Source organism: Ictidomys tridecemlineatus, chromosome 5 (genome assembly GCF_052094955.1).
Source record: "Ictidomys tridecemlineatus isolate mIctTri1 chromosome 5, mIctTri1.hap1, whole genome shotgun sequence".
NCBI classification, from domain to species: domain Eukaryota; kingdom Metazoa; phylum Chordata; class Mammalia; order Rodentia; family Sciuridae; genus Ictidomys; species Ictidomys tridecemlineatus.
In genome coordinates this window covers 85,465,136-85,480,685 of record NC_135481.1, presented here as the reverse complement: position 1 = coordinate 85,480,685, position 15,550 = coordinate 85,465,136, and the positions used below count along the sequence as shown (strand labels likewise).

The window sequence follows — 15,550 nt, the reverse complement described above, 5'->3', positions numbered from 1 at the left end:
GTATAACTTTCTCTCAATTCATACAGAGTTATGAGCAGTTCTCTAGTAATATCACCTGCAATGCCTCCATATTCTAGACTGTGGACTTGAACAATACTCCAAGGATACTTTATCTAACAAAAGCTTCAATCCTATTTGGTCAATATTTTCTTCTTTCTTCCCAATGTCCTTGACAAAAAAAAAAAAAGTTTTCTTTTTCTCCAACATCCATTAATATCTTTTTAAGTCCTAAATCCCTTGTTTGTCTTGCTCTAAATTTAGATTTTGAATTTCACTGGCTTATTTAAGTGCTTTTGATGGGTATGCTTATTCTTTAGTCTTTAGCCTTCTTGATGTTATTCTCTTAGTTCTATAAAACTCTTATATGAATATCTTTGAATATACTCTTTCATCCTCTCCTTCCTTTCTCTTTCTTCTTATATTTTTTGGAAGGCTTTTGTAAGCATAAGCATTTTAGTCAGATATATGTACCACTCCTACCAATTGTGCATCCAGCTAATTTCAGAAGCCATCTATGAAGTGCAGTAGTTTAATCAGGAAATCAATAAAGTTGAAACAAACTGCTTTATGTATTGTACCAAAGAGGTACCAAATGAACAAATAAATACAAAGCTACAAGTACAGTGTTTGGGTTAACAAATTTAAAACTGCCTTACTTGTAAATTGGGGTTGAAGAAAAAAATAAATGAATACTGGATGGTATGATCCAAGATTCTCATTGTTATAGAGAAAAGGTACAGAACAACTCAAAAGCTAGAATGAACTCTTTGGTAATTGACTACATTTAGAGACATTAATATGAACTTACGTTTAACTTAATATCCATGCAGACAGATAAAGAAGCAAACACAGACATGTTGGTATAACCTGGACACTTTACAAATATATATTACCTACTGTGTCCTCTGGAAGCCAATAAGCAATACACCCAGTGCCCAAGTTCTAGTTTCTAAATATCACTCTTCAGTAAAGTAATCAACAACTTTAGAAAAACAGTTTATTCTAAGGTAGGAGAAAATAAAATATACAATAATTTTCAAGTATCCTGTAGAAACAAAAAGTAATATGTTCAGAAAATAAAAGACTGGAAGACATGTCAAAGGGACATGGGAGTTACTTGAAAGGTCCAATAGCAAAGCTTAAAATTATTTGAACAAGTATAAAAGATATAATTTACAACTTAAGTATATATTAGATCAAAGTAATATACATGAGTAACTGAATGAACAAAATGTCAATAATAGGTAAGAGAGAAGAGATTAACCTTCTTCGTTAATTCAAAAATATATTCAGATATTTCCCTCTGCAAGAAATTCCATCTTGGGGGTGTGCTGAATTTAGTTACTTGCTTACAAAGAATGAAAATGGAAAAAATGCAGAAAGTGAAAAACAAAACTTTACACTTTGAAGAAAACCAGAAGATACTAACATATCCAGGTGATCACAGTTAAAGAAATTACATTTGGTTATTATATAACCCTGTAATGACATCATTTGAATGTCATTTCACTTCTGTAGTATTCTTCCCAGAAAGCCATAATCCATATTTAATGCTGAGAAAAATATCAGATAAAACTCAAATGAGGAATATTCTATACAATGCCTTACCAGTGTTCTTGAAATTGTTGAGCTGATGAAAGACTGAAAAATTCTCACAGATCCCAGGAGATTAGGAAGGTATGATAACTAAATGCAATGTGGTATCTTGAATTGGATCCTGAAGCAGAAAAATCATATAAATGGGAAAGTTAATAAAACATGAATTAAGTCTAGAGCTTAATTAATAACAATGTAGTGCTGCTTATTTCTTAGTTTTGTAAAGGTGTCATAGTAATCCATATAAACATATATGTACAAATATAACTGGGGCGATGGCCAGCATCTCATGCAGGGGTTCTTCTTCCTGCCAAGGAGGGTGAAAGCCACCTAGAAACTTGAAGTCTAAAATAACTAGTGAAGAACAAAACACAAATAGTCAGAAATATATTCACAAAAGGCAGAGCCCCTGATAGATCTACTCCACATAGGTGCTGGAAATAGACAAAGGGAAGATGGCTCTGGTGGTTTATTTAAGGGGTACATTAAAGGCAGGGATAAGCTTTCAAGGGTGGAGTCTTGCTTCATGATATCATGCAATCAGCAGGTTGATTAGCATCTTGGCAGGTCACACCCATCTCAGACACTGTGTTGGACACTGCTGAGCAAGATAGAAATTCACATTGTCCCTGGGAAATTGACCAGAGAAAATGTCTACTGGTCATTCCCAGACACCAGATGTTTCTATCCACTAGGCTTCAATGCATGGTGACCCACACTCAACCCATGGATGGCTCATGACACAAATATATATAAAATATATTGAATACATATGAACAATTTATTTATGAATTTGAGCCACAACTATTTTACTTATAGGTATTTTGATCCTGATATGTAACATTAAGATACATTGTGTGATAATCACAAAAGCATGGAATACAATTTGTTCCAATTCAGTCCAGAGCACTTCCTGCCTTCCAGCCATCTCACTATCTTTGCTCCCCTCCTTCTACTCTATTGATATTTCTGTTGTTTATTTATAGTTTTTTTTAAATTAATGTCTTGTAGCTATACTTTATGTCAAGATTCACTGTGGTATATTCATGTATGTTTGATCAGATTCATTCCACTGTTTTTCACTTTTCCTGTCCCTCCTTCCTTCTCCACAATCCCCTTCACCTACTCTGCTGATCTTTCTTTTATTTTGATGAAATTCCCTCTCCCTGTATTTTTGTTTTCTTTCTTTCCATACACCCTACCTTTATTTTGGACTAGTTTCAACATATCAGAGAAAAAAAATGATCTTTGGCTTTTTTGGAACTGGCTTATTTCACTATCATGATAGTCTCTAGTTCCATCCATTTCCAGAAAAATGCCATGATTTCATTGTTCTTTGTGTCTGTATAATACATATATATCAGAATTTCTTTATCCTTTAATCTGCTGAAGGGCACCTAGTTTGATTGCATAGATTGGCTATTGTGAATTATGCTGCTATGACATTGATGTGACTATATCACTGTAGTATGCTGATTTTAAATCTTTTGGATATGTACTGAGGAGTAGAATATCTAGGTCATATGGTGGTTCACTCATAGTTTTTTTTGGAGAATCTCCACACTGCTTTCCAGAGTGATTGCTCCAACAATATACAAGTGAAACTTTTCCTAAAATCCTCATTAATATTTATTATTATTTGTATTCTTGATAATTGTCATTCTGTCTGGAGAGATATGAAATCTCAATGTAATTTCAATTTGCATTTCCCTAATTGCTAGAGATGTTGAACATTTTTTTCATATACTTGTTGAGCATTTGTATGTCTTTTTTTTTGAAAAGCATCTGTTTAGTTCTATAGCCCATGTATTGATTGGATTATTTGGTTCTTTTTATATTAAATTTTCTGAGTTCTTTGTATCTGAGGAGCAGGTGGCAAAAATCACCCATTCTGTTGGTTTTCTCTTCATGTTCTTGTTTTCTTTGCTGTGCAGAAGGTTTTTAATTTGATGTCATCACACTTCTTGATTTTTAATTTTATTTCTTGCACTTTGTAAGTCTTATTAAGCAAGTTGTTTCCTGTGTCAACATACTGAAGTGCTGGGCCAATATTTTCTTTTAGCAGTTGCAGAATTTCTGTTCTAATTCTCAGATCTTTGACCGAGTTCAAATTGACTTTTATGTAGGATGAGAAATAGGGGTCAAGTTTCAGTCTTCTACATATGGATTTCTAGTTTCCCCAGCACCATTTGTTAAAAGGACTATCTTTTCTCCAACATGATTTTGTCAACTTTGTCTAGTATCAGATAACTGTATTCCTGTGGTTTTGTCTGTGTTTGTTTTTTTTTCTATTCCATTGGTTTTCATGTCTGTTTTAGTGCCAGTGTCATGCTGTTTTTGTTACTATACTGCTGTAGTATAATTTGAGGTCCAATATTGTGATGCCTCCAGCTCCACTCTCTTGCTAACAATTGCTCTGGCTATTCTGGGTCTCTTATTTGTCCACATGAATTTTATAACTGCTTTTTCTAGTTCTGTGAAGAATGTCATTGGTATTTTGATGGGGATTACATTGAATCTGTATTTGTGCTTTTGGGAATGTGGGCCAGTTTGACAATATTAATTCTGTGTTGATAAGAAAATGGGAAGTCTTTCCATCTTCTGAGGTCATCTTAAATTTCTTTTTTTAGATTTTCTAATTTTCATGGTAGAGTTCTTTCATCATTTTGATAGATTGATTTCCAAATTTTTTTATACTATTTTGAATGGGATAGTTTTCCTAATTACTTTTTCATCAGATTTATTATTAGAGTATAGGAACATGACTGATTCATAAGTGTTAATCTTATATCCTCCTATTTTGCTGGATTCATTTATGAGCTCTAAAAGTCTTCTGGTGGAGTTTCTTTAGTTCTTCAAAATGTAGGATTATGTATATCAGCAAACAGAGGTGGTTTGAGTTCTTCTTTTCCTATTTGTATCCCTTTAATTTCCTTCTCTTGCCCAATTGCTCTGACTAGAGTTATGAGGACTTTGTTGAATAGTAGTGATGAGAGTGAGCATTCATGGCCTTTCCCTGTTTTTAGAGGAAATGCTTATAGTTATTTTCCATTTAGTACTATTCTTTCACCTTCAGTCTGTGGATGACTTTACCTGTGAAGTAGTTCTTGCAAACAGCGTATTGCTGGGTTTTGCTTTTAAATCCAATGTGCCAATCTATGTCTTTTGATTAAAAAGAGTTTAGACCATTTACATTTAATGTTCTTATAGAGAAATGTTCTTTATTTTGTGCTACTTTGATGTGTTTCTGTATTTAAATCAAACTTGATTCTCCTTTGACTATTCTTCTAGTGTAATTCATCCTATGGTGGTTTTCGGGTTTTTTTTTTTTTTTTCTTCTCCATGAACTCTTTCACTGAGTACATTTTGTAGAATAAACTTTCTGTTTATAAATTCTTTTAGCTTCTGTTTATCAGAGAATGTTTTTCTTTTATCTTCAATTTTGAAGGTTAATTTTTCTTGGTATAGTGTTCTTGATTAGCATCCATCTTCTTTCAGAGCATCATGTACATTCTTTTCAGTCCTCATGGTTTTCTGGGTCTGGATTGAGCACAAAGTTGAAATCCAAATTGGTTTACCTCTAAATGTGACCAGTTTTTTACCCTAGCAGGTTTTAAAATACCATACTCATTCTATACATTAGGCATATTACAATATGACTTGGAGTGAGTGGTTCTATCATAATTTTGTATATTTGGAGTCCAAAATGCTTCTTGTATTTGAATCTTCATCTTATTCTTGAGATTTCAAATATTTTCTAATGCTATTTTATTGAAAAAAAATTGTGCATCTCTTTAGCTCATATTACAGCCTTCATCTACCCCCAAAGATTTTTAAATTTGGCCTCTTGATGTTATCCCAAAGTTCTTAAATATTCTTGAAGTGGTATCTTAACAGCTTTTTTTTTTTTTAGGGGACAGGTACTGAGGATTGAGTTCAGGGGCACTTGACCACTGAGCCACATGCCTAGCTTTATTTTGTATTTTATTAAAGATAGGATCTCACTAAGTTGCTTAGCGCCTCACTAAATTGCTAAGTCTGGCTAACTTGTGATCCTCCTGCTTCCACTGCCAAGCCACTGGGATTACAGGCATGTACCACTGTACCTGATCTTAACATATTTTATTTATGATCAACTTTAATTTTAATATTATACACTTCATCCTTTAGACGTTAAAATCTATTTTCAGAGTAGTCTAATCTATTGGTGATACTTCTTATTGAATTTTTAATTTGGCTTATTGAGTCTTTCATTTTCAGGATTTTCATTTCTATCTCTTTCTTAAAGTGAATCTTTCACTTCCTTATTTTTTTAGCTAATTTTACTCTTTACATCTTCCTTAGCTTATAAAACATTTTATTTAAGCTTTCTGTGTTCTTTCTCTGACATTTCTTCCACTGTGGTATCAATGAAGTCAGTTGTTGTGGGACTCTGGATTGTTGGAGATGGTTTATTCCCTTGCTTTTTCATATTGTGTGTATCTACCCATCTATTGGGATAGCTATTGCTTCATCTTTTAAGCAAAGGACTACTTTGTGAATTTTTTCTCTTAAGAACCCTGGGATGGGCCAATATCCAGATATTAATACTTGAACTGAATGTGTGACCTCTGATGATCCCAATAACAGCACCACTTTGAGAGATGCCACTGAACCTTGTTTACTACAATTATTTCAGAACCAAGCTTTGTACCATTTAATCTTACAAAAAAAAAAGTTTGTTGACATTGTTCTCCATGTTCATCAATGCAGCTATAAATGTGTAGTGAAGTTCTGGAATATGTTAAAATGGTAATTATTGAATTTAGTAAAATTGCTATAACATTAAATAAGGGATAAAAGGGGAAAAGAAGAATGATCTGGCAAAAAGACAAAAAGAGAGAGAGAGAAAGAGGGAGAGAGGGAGAGAGAAAGGGAAATAGATGGTTGGTCAGTATTTGAGATAGTAGCAGATAATGAAAGACTACAAATTGGGGTGAAAGGAGCAAGAATAATTAGAGCTAGAAAAACAGAGAAAGACTGATTCCAATTAATGCTCCAAACCATTAGAAGAAATACATTCAAATGGGTGGAAAATACAATGTTGGTTATTAGAATAACAATAATCAATCAAATTAAACAGTGATATATATGTTCAAAGTTAACATTAGAGTTTTTTAGAGTAAACTTTGCCAAGGTGAAGAAAATTCTGGTCACTTAGTAGATGCCTACACTTCTTTGACTGTGGATCTCTCCAGAATTGCACTGGCACAGAAGTCAATTCTCTAGTTCTGTGGACCTCCCATTAGCTGGTTCTGATTTGTCAGCTCAGTGACTGCTCAGAGCATGCAGTGTTGTCTTGGTTATTTCCATTGTGTACAGGAGTTTAAGATGCAGTCTCTGAATGAGTGTCCTTGTGATTGCTCTGAGTCACCATATACTTGCTCCCCTTTGCTGGATGCTTTTTTTGTAGATATCCTGATGGCTGTCTACAAACACAGGTCATCCTGTTGTAGATTTTCCACAGGTATTCTGTGGTACAAAAGCATTCCCCTGGCCTACATCACTCTCTGGGCTACTGTATTAGAGGGACTCATAATTCACCAGGGTTCTAGTTTTCACTGCCTCAGATTATGAATGACAGGCACCAATTACCTCTGTTGACTATGACTGATGCAAGGTCTAATCGGTATCTAAACAATGTCCTTTCACTTGCCAGTTATGAGTATCATTCAGACTGGGAGCTGGGTCAGGCTGAAAGCAGTCATTCTCTGCTGTCTTGGATCAAGCACTTTTCCACCTTAACTGACCTTCCTCTGGCTATTGATGCAACCCAGGCATCTTCTGCTTAAGTTTCCTGGTGTATTCAGTAAACTTCAGCTAGCAGCCTCTGCCAACTGCTACCACCATCTAGGAACCCGATATTTATGTCACCGGTTATTCAGACAGCTTCACTTGATCAAAGGGTCAGTCCCAAGGCTTCTTAGGACTGAAGTAATTTCCCATGGTGCCTTCTCCAGATGTCTGTGGTCAGGGATGGCAAGGTCCTGATAGATCTGCTTTGCTGTGCTCAGGGCCAAAGTTTCTTTGCCTTTCCATCTCTGCCCAGGTTTCAGGTCCCATGGAAGTGCACAGAGCTTTCCACCTCTGCTGTGCAGTACAGAGGCTGAGCAGGGCACTGGGTTAGGCTCACTTCTCTGCCCAGGTCTACTCCACCCCACAACTTTTTTTTACCATGTGTGAGAGGGTTCAGTGATTCTTTGGATATTAGTGTTCCCTCTAGAATTGTTTTCTAGCTGGATTCTTAAGAAATCCCAGTGTGTAGAATTTACCTCTGGTTTAATTTGAGCTGTCTGGATGTGGGAAGATGCCATGTTGATTTAAGGGGGTGACTAGTCAGTTGAGGACCCCCAGCACAGGTTTTTTTTTCTTTTTATGATTTGATTTTGAATTGTTTGATCTGCTTCAAGGCCACTGCTGTTCCCATGATGCTTTAAATTTTGCCTGCTTTTCCAAATGCTTTTAAGTAGGTGAGCTTTGGTTTTTCCATTCCTTCTCTTTTACCCTTTGTTGCCCCATCCGCTCTCCCACCCTCCTTCTGGTTCAGAGTGAGGGAACTCTGAGTTTATTTTGTACTCTAGTAGCCTACCTTCAAATCTCTCCAGGTCTCAGTCTTTATAATATTGAGTCTTAGGGCATTTATTGTATCACTCAGCTCTCAACTCTACTTTTCTGTCACTGGCTCCTTTCTGTTGTGAGGAAATCAGAAATCACCACTTTCTTCCTTTCTGCCATCTTCTCTCTGTCTGGAATTCTTTGTGCATCATTTCAGTGTGCTGGGACTACATTTCACCTGTAATATTCTAAATTAGCACCTCTGTTTGATGAAAATGTTTCTGTACTACTCCTGTCCAATTTGGGAGCTGCTAGGCGTACATGACAGTAAAGCACTTGAAATGTGACTAATAAGAGTGACTAACTGAATTTTATTTAATTTAATAGCCACATGTGACTGTGGCTACTGTAGTAGACCACATAATTTTTTAAAACCCATTAGATGGCATGTTCCTTCAGAGTAAGGAATCACCTTCATTGTTAACTTCGATACTTTAAATTGTGCTCTTAATATACTAAGCCAAGTTTTTATAAGAAATAAAATAACCTCACTTTAACATATAGAAACAGGATTTACCTCTGGTTTAATTATAACTGTTGTTCACAAAAATATATTCAAAAGGCAGGCTGCTATTAACCTACAGATAGGTTGTTTTTTTCTTTCTGTAATCCTAAACACTTGGTATTTCTTTTCTCTGTACTTTCAGTTGAGGCTTGCTGCTTTGATCTGGGTTATCTTATGTTCTCTATTCTCTTGAGACACAACCTGATGTGACCTGATGAAATGTGACATGCTCGTCACTTTTTGTTAAAGGTGAGCATAAATGGGCAAATATCCATGTAACTAGAATGTTTTCCCATTACTGGTTCCTGGCAGGTATTAGTCTAACAGCAAAGACCAACATGGAAAAAAAAATTCACGTTAAGAAACAGCTGATACCCCAACAAAAAGTTAAAACATTAAATTCAAAAGAAACACATGTCTTGAGTTCCCAAGATTTTCTTGCATCTCCATAGTCTCTGCTTGACATGTCAAAGAACTATTTCTAAAGAAAATGATGAAAATATATATGTGGTTTAAATTGAGGAATAGATAGCGGAAACAAATAAACGCCAGTATTCCTGTGAGTCAGTGTGTGTGTGTGTAACATATTTAATGAAAAGGGAAAGAAATAGTGCAGACAGTGCGTAATATGTGACCAGATTTTTTCTTAATAGAACACTTTTCTTACTTGTCCAGGAGGCATTATACTTTAAGACATGTTCTTAGTGATGCAGAAAATTTCTACTTATAATGCCATATGATTTCCACCTTCCACTATTATGAAAATGAGGAGTAACAGAAAGATACTCCATGTTCTTTTTGTCACTCTCAAAAAAATATTAAGTCTAAAATATAAAAAGGTATTTATCTAAATGACTATCTTTAAAAAAGTCAACGTAAGGCAAAATAGCCCAGTGCAATTTGATTTAATTTATATATGGTTGACAAAAGATAACATATAGTTGAAAGAATGTATTTTAGCAAGTAAGAGAAAAACTAGAAATCATTTCAAGGAAGCAGAATATTCTAGATTTACCTTTAACTGTCACAGATAAAAAGGATTAATTAATGAATCCTGCACTCAATAGATAAAGGGCTCCATTGGCACTCTGTTAATTTTCGTGAAAGAGAAAGATAGTCCAGGTTGAATTTCCCTCTTTAGCTTGAAATGGATTCCTGCTCTTCTTTCCTAATATCAGAAGAAAAAGAAAAGCAGAATAATAAAGCTAAAATTTTATTATAAATATTACATCAATAATATCTTTTAAATTTTTTACCTAAATGTATTTTTATTTAAAGATGTCATTCTTGCAAGAAATCATCTAGGATATATATATTTTTTTAAATCTAAGAATCTGAAATCTGTCATATTTTATGATTTATGATACTTTAGAATACTAACATTATAGTTATAGTAATCCAAATTATATTCCATGCACACAATGATGAAATATGCTCTCTCATACTATTTATTCAATGTCCATTTTATTTATGAGTAAAAATAATGCAAATCTGCCATTTATTTTAAATGCCTTCTCAACACTCTGTCAGATGATCTTTTTTTATCTTTAGGCTGGAAAGACAGTAGAGTCCATAGCAATCTTTATTAAGGAGAGAAAATGAGAACTGAATCTCAAAGCAGGGATAAAAATTGGACATATTACCCAAAAGCATCTTCTAAGAAGTGGGCTGTAGACATTAAAGAATATATGAAATATTCCTGTGCCCTGAGTGTTAGAACAAGGGCCATCATGAGCAAAATCAGAAAGCCAAACCTTAACTGGTCTGCTTGTTCTCACATTATCATTCTTTATGTTGTATAAATAAAAATTAAGTAAAATCTTCAGGGGATGAGAGACTCTCTATAAAACTATAGGAATAAAAATTAAAAAGTAGTCAACTTTTCATATCCATTATAGGTCAAGCTATCTTTATGATATTTATGAATTAGCTGAAAACATAAATATAAAATGGTTGTGATAGACGAAATATAAAACTTGGGAAAGATTGCCTAGAAACAATCTTACAGATATTATGAAAACATCAAAACTCACACTGTTCAATAGCAACCTATAATATTAGATCTGAGGATTGACCAAAAAGAGGGGGGATATCCCACTCAATATTATAAGCGTTTCAAGTGGTTATTAATGAATGAGTTAAAACTTAATCTGAGAGTAAAGATGTGAGGAAACCCCATGTTTTTTCATGGAGTGTTTTTATTCAATCCATTCTCTTAATTTATGTATTAGTGCATATGAACCGTACAAATTGATGGGTTTCATTTTGACATTTTCACACATGCATATAATGTAATGTGACTGCATCCACTGTCACCATGACACTCTCTTACCACCCTCTCCACCCCCAGCCATACCCCTTCCTTACCTAAAGCTTTCCCATTCTACACTTCTCTTTTTTTTTCAGATTTCATATATGAGAGAAAACATGCAATTGTTTGTGTCTGACTTACTGTCATTTAGCATGATGATCTCCAGTTCCATCCAGAGAAAATTAAAGTGTAGAGTACTTCTACATGGCAAAATGCAAACTCTGACACCACCTCCACAACAGTTCCTTCCTACTGTTTGTTGGTTGCACATTGGACAGATGGGATAGGGAAAATATCTGAGAGAATAAGAGTGAGAGGGAAAAAAAAGAAATAGAGAAAACGTGATTGTGAAGTTCCCAAAGAGAGTAAAACCATGACTGCAAAGCAGGAGACCAGAAGAAACAAACTTAAAGCCAGCCCCGTTTCTATCAACTATACATCATTAGAACTATGACAATATTGAAATTGAAAGAGCAGTAAGTGATCATGGTGAGACAAAACATAGACTATGGCCTACAGTAACCCTGAGCATACACCAGTTTTAAGAGTCCTAGAGAAGAGGGTAATGAGTAAACAATAGCAGCTAATTATTTTCCTCAGTAACCCAATATGCAGAATCAGAAGGGGAGAAGGGACATCCTTCCATTAATCATTTAGCTCACTGTAATTGATGGACAGAACTAAAATAAACTAAATTTTTAAAACTTTGCTAACAAGTTTAAGTGGTAGAGAAATGTCACAGGTAAGATGTTATGAACAACAGTGGAATACACACACACACAAATACTGGTTTGCTAAGAAAAGCAAAAAAAAAAAAAAATAGCTACTATTTTAGTGCCAGCTCAATTCTGGGTCCTATACTAAGCAATATACCCATTAATAAAGTTAAATGAATGAAATTTAGAAGTGTGGATTAACTTTTGCAGATGACTTGAGTGACTTCATTCTTCAGGTCCCTTTTAAAGCCAGATCTAATAAGTACTCTTTATGCAGCAATGATTCTTTTTCCACAAACTTAAGGAGTTTCCATTTCACTGTGAACATAATCTGAATTTAATTATGCATTAGAAAACTAACTGTCTTATCCTGGAGATAAATTAAAATATACATGAGGAATAGTGATCCATAGATTAGTTTTTAAGTATCAGCATTCAATTTTTTTTGTACTTTTTCCAAATTTTTTATTCTCATTCCCTGGTGTACTCACTGTAACCAGGATCCATCTGCTGCCCCCATTCTACTGAAACTTTGCTAAATTCAATGGTTGATTCAATCACATCATACAAGACCCATAATTGTAATTGGCAGTAACTGTCTCCTTTATTTCTGGCTCTTGTCTCCTTTGTTCTTTCTCAATGTCTTCAATCTAAATGTTGGCTTATCTGAGGGCTCTTTGATGGTGTTTTTTCCTTCTATACTCATACTTTGGTGACCATGTCTTAAAATATACACATACACTTTGAGAATTACTTCCAGGTATGTATCTCTGGTCTGGGTCTCTCCCTCAAACATCAGAGTCATAGGAAAAAATCATTGCTTAGATGTTTAATAAGTACCTCAAAGAGGCACCCTGCATGATCCAAAAACTAACTCTGTTCTACTCCCCAAAACTTGCTCTTCACAAAGTCTTGTTCCCCAGAGTCTTCACAATGTGGGGAGATGGCAGTTCTTTCAGAGTGCTCCTTAAAAACCTGACTTCTTTCTTTTCTTTTTCTTTTTTTTTTCCATCCTTATTGAGGTATAATTAATTTTTTTAAAAAAGCATATATTCAGTGTGTATAATGTATATAATGTTATATTTTGATAACATGCATACAACTGTGAAATAGTTATCACAAGCAAGCTATTCACATACCCATCACCTCACATAGTTACGGCGTGTGTGTATGAATGTATGGTAAAAACACATAAAATCTGTAGTTTTAGAAATTTTAGATCCTCGATACATTTATCATTAACAATACTCACTAAGCTGTATGTTAATGCTCTAATAGTTAATCATCTTTTTCTCCTCCCCTCTCCTAAGTCACTGGTAACCACTATTCTCATTTAATTCTACTTTTTTTGGATTCCACACACAAGAATTTGTCTTTCTGTGCCTGGTTTAGCATGATGACCTCCAGTTTCATCTGTGTTGAAACAAATGATGGAATTTGCTTTTCTAAGGTTGAAAAATACTCCAAATAAATATGTGTATATTTATATATATACACATATAAGAAGCCTATTATATATATATATATATTCTTTATGTATCTATCAATAGACACTGAGTGTTTTCATATATTACTATTATAAAATAACGATGTAATCAACATGGGAGTGATGACATATCTTCAATATTGTGGTTTTATTTCCTTTGGAAATATATCCAAAAGTGAGACTACTAGAAAATGTGAAAATTCTATTTTAAATATGTTTGAGAAAGCACCATACAATTTCAAATAATGACTCTCTCTATGTTTGCATTCCCACCAACAGTGTATAGGGTTTCCTTTTTTCTCTATATATTCTTCAGTGTTTGTTTTCTTTTGATGCTTTTTTATAATAATCACCTTAAGAGATTTGAGGTAATCTCTTTATAGTACATATTAATTCTTCTTAGGAATGTATGCCAAATCCTAAGTGCTAAATGCATTTTTAAGCCAAGTATTTTTCCCGTGAAAATAAATTGATATATGATTTATGAGACATCAATTGTATACAGTCAGATTAATTCTGGATAAAATATTTTTTAAAAGATCTTATTTCTGAAAAAATAGAACAAAAATATTCTTGCCCAGGGAAGAATTAGTTTCCCTTGGTTTTGTCATCCAATCAATTGGTGCATATGATATACATTTTTAAAAATGAACCAATGATGAATACAAGTAGAAAATAATTATTAGTTTGTAAAAACTGGAGGAAGGCAACTTAGGACAAAATGTCTGGACTGGGGTTGACTGGCATTTGATAGCAAAAAAATAGTGTTATTGTCCTTTCCAGGCTGGAAAACAGCATTAAAAAAATGTATGGGGCTGGTAAGGGCATGATGGGGTAAGTACAGACTGTCTGTGGCAGCTATGAGTGGACGAGAGGATTTAGTCTAAACTCTGATGGATGTTGAATGTCACTCAAGAGAATTATATAGATAGTGGTGAACTGATTAGAGGTTTCTGAAAGAAGCATGGCAACACTGAGTAGAACAAATTGGATGAGCAAGAGTCTGAACACTGGAAGGACAATTAAGAGAGCAGATTAATTTTCTGAAAGTCATTTTGCTAAAGGACACTTTTCTGGCAGAAGTAGATGCAGTTTACCAAATGACCAGTTCACTTAATGGCCAGTATACAAATAAGCAATGCACTGAATTGCTTTATATCCTAAAAAAGAGAGAGAGAGGGTGGAGGCGAGGAGAAAAAAAAATCCGAATACTGTTGACTACTTATAAAATTTAGAATAATTTTTGTTGCACTGAAAAGCTTAAACTCCTTGCAAACTTTTTTTCCCCACAGCAATTTAATTTTGCTGCACTCATTTTTCCATAATGTTTATGTCTCAGCTATCGCAATAGGAATAGTAGAGAGTAAGTGAATTTCTGTCCATTCTGTATTTAGAGACTATAATTACAAATAATAAAATTGATATATATCCCTTCCACATATTTCACTTTATATATGACCTTTCTCCTTTTTCTTACTATTCATATTTTATATGGATAGATCAAATGAACTCTTTGACTGTCATCATTTCAGAAAGCCATCATATCGCTAGTACCATACACAAAAAATTATAGACTTGATTTTTAAATAACATTTAATAGCTATTTTCACTTACTCTGTTTTTATAGGCAGTTTGCAAAAGTTTGTGTGCCTGTTCATTTTTCAAATTGGCAAAATGTTTCACCCTTGGGAGTTATACCCCAAATTATACAAAAAGCCCACATAAACTAGTGGAGGTATACATTCACATGGGGCAGAAAAGAAAGTAAATGGTACTTAAAGAAAAGTCTGCACCATTTTAAAATGGTGATCCTAGAAAAAGTGCTCAGTATCTGAATTGTGGAGCTTACATAAAACTGATCTCCACTGAAGTGAACTCATATAAAGAGAATTCAAGGCAAGTTAGGACATCAGGACATTGGAATGGAAATAAGACGGAAGTGAAACAACAAACCTCATTACTTGTCAATTTCTCATGATTTCTGACACATGTTGTTAGGGTTCGAATCTGAAATGACCTCCCCCATCACCACCACCAAAAAGGCTCACGTGTTGAAAGTATGATCCCCAATGCAGCAAGACTCACAAGTAGTGCTTTTAGAAAATGATTAGGGCTCTCATCTCAGCAGTAAATTAATCTATTTACTCAATGAATTCATTGATATCCAAATGAATTACTGGGTGAGTGACAACTGTAGGCAAGTGGAATGGGACTGGAGGAAATATCTTCCTGGGGGTGTAGCCTTGGAGACTATATATCCCCTGGCCTCTTCTTTCTTTCTT

At 34.3% G+C, this 15,550-nt stretch overlaps 1 long non-coding RNA gene across 1 annotated transcript; it reads right to left on the bottom strand.

Annotated features, from left to right (window-relative positions):
- Positions 1-1,608: 1,608 nt before the first annotated feature.
- On the bottom strand, positions 1,609-11,525 carry LOC120886293 (uncharacterized). Its single transcript, XR_005729172.2, has 3 exons — positions 11,208-11,525; positions 9,771-9,923; positions 1,609-1,717 (listed from the first exon to the last, which is right to left on the bottom strand). It is a non-coding gene; the product is annotated as an uncharacterized LOC120886293 (long non-coding RNA).
- Positions 11,526-15,550: the final 4,025 nt, after the last annotated feature.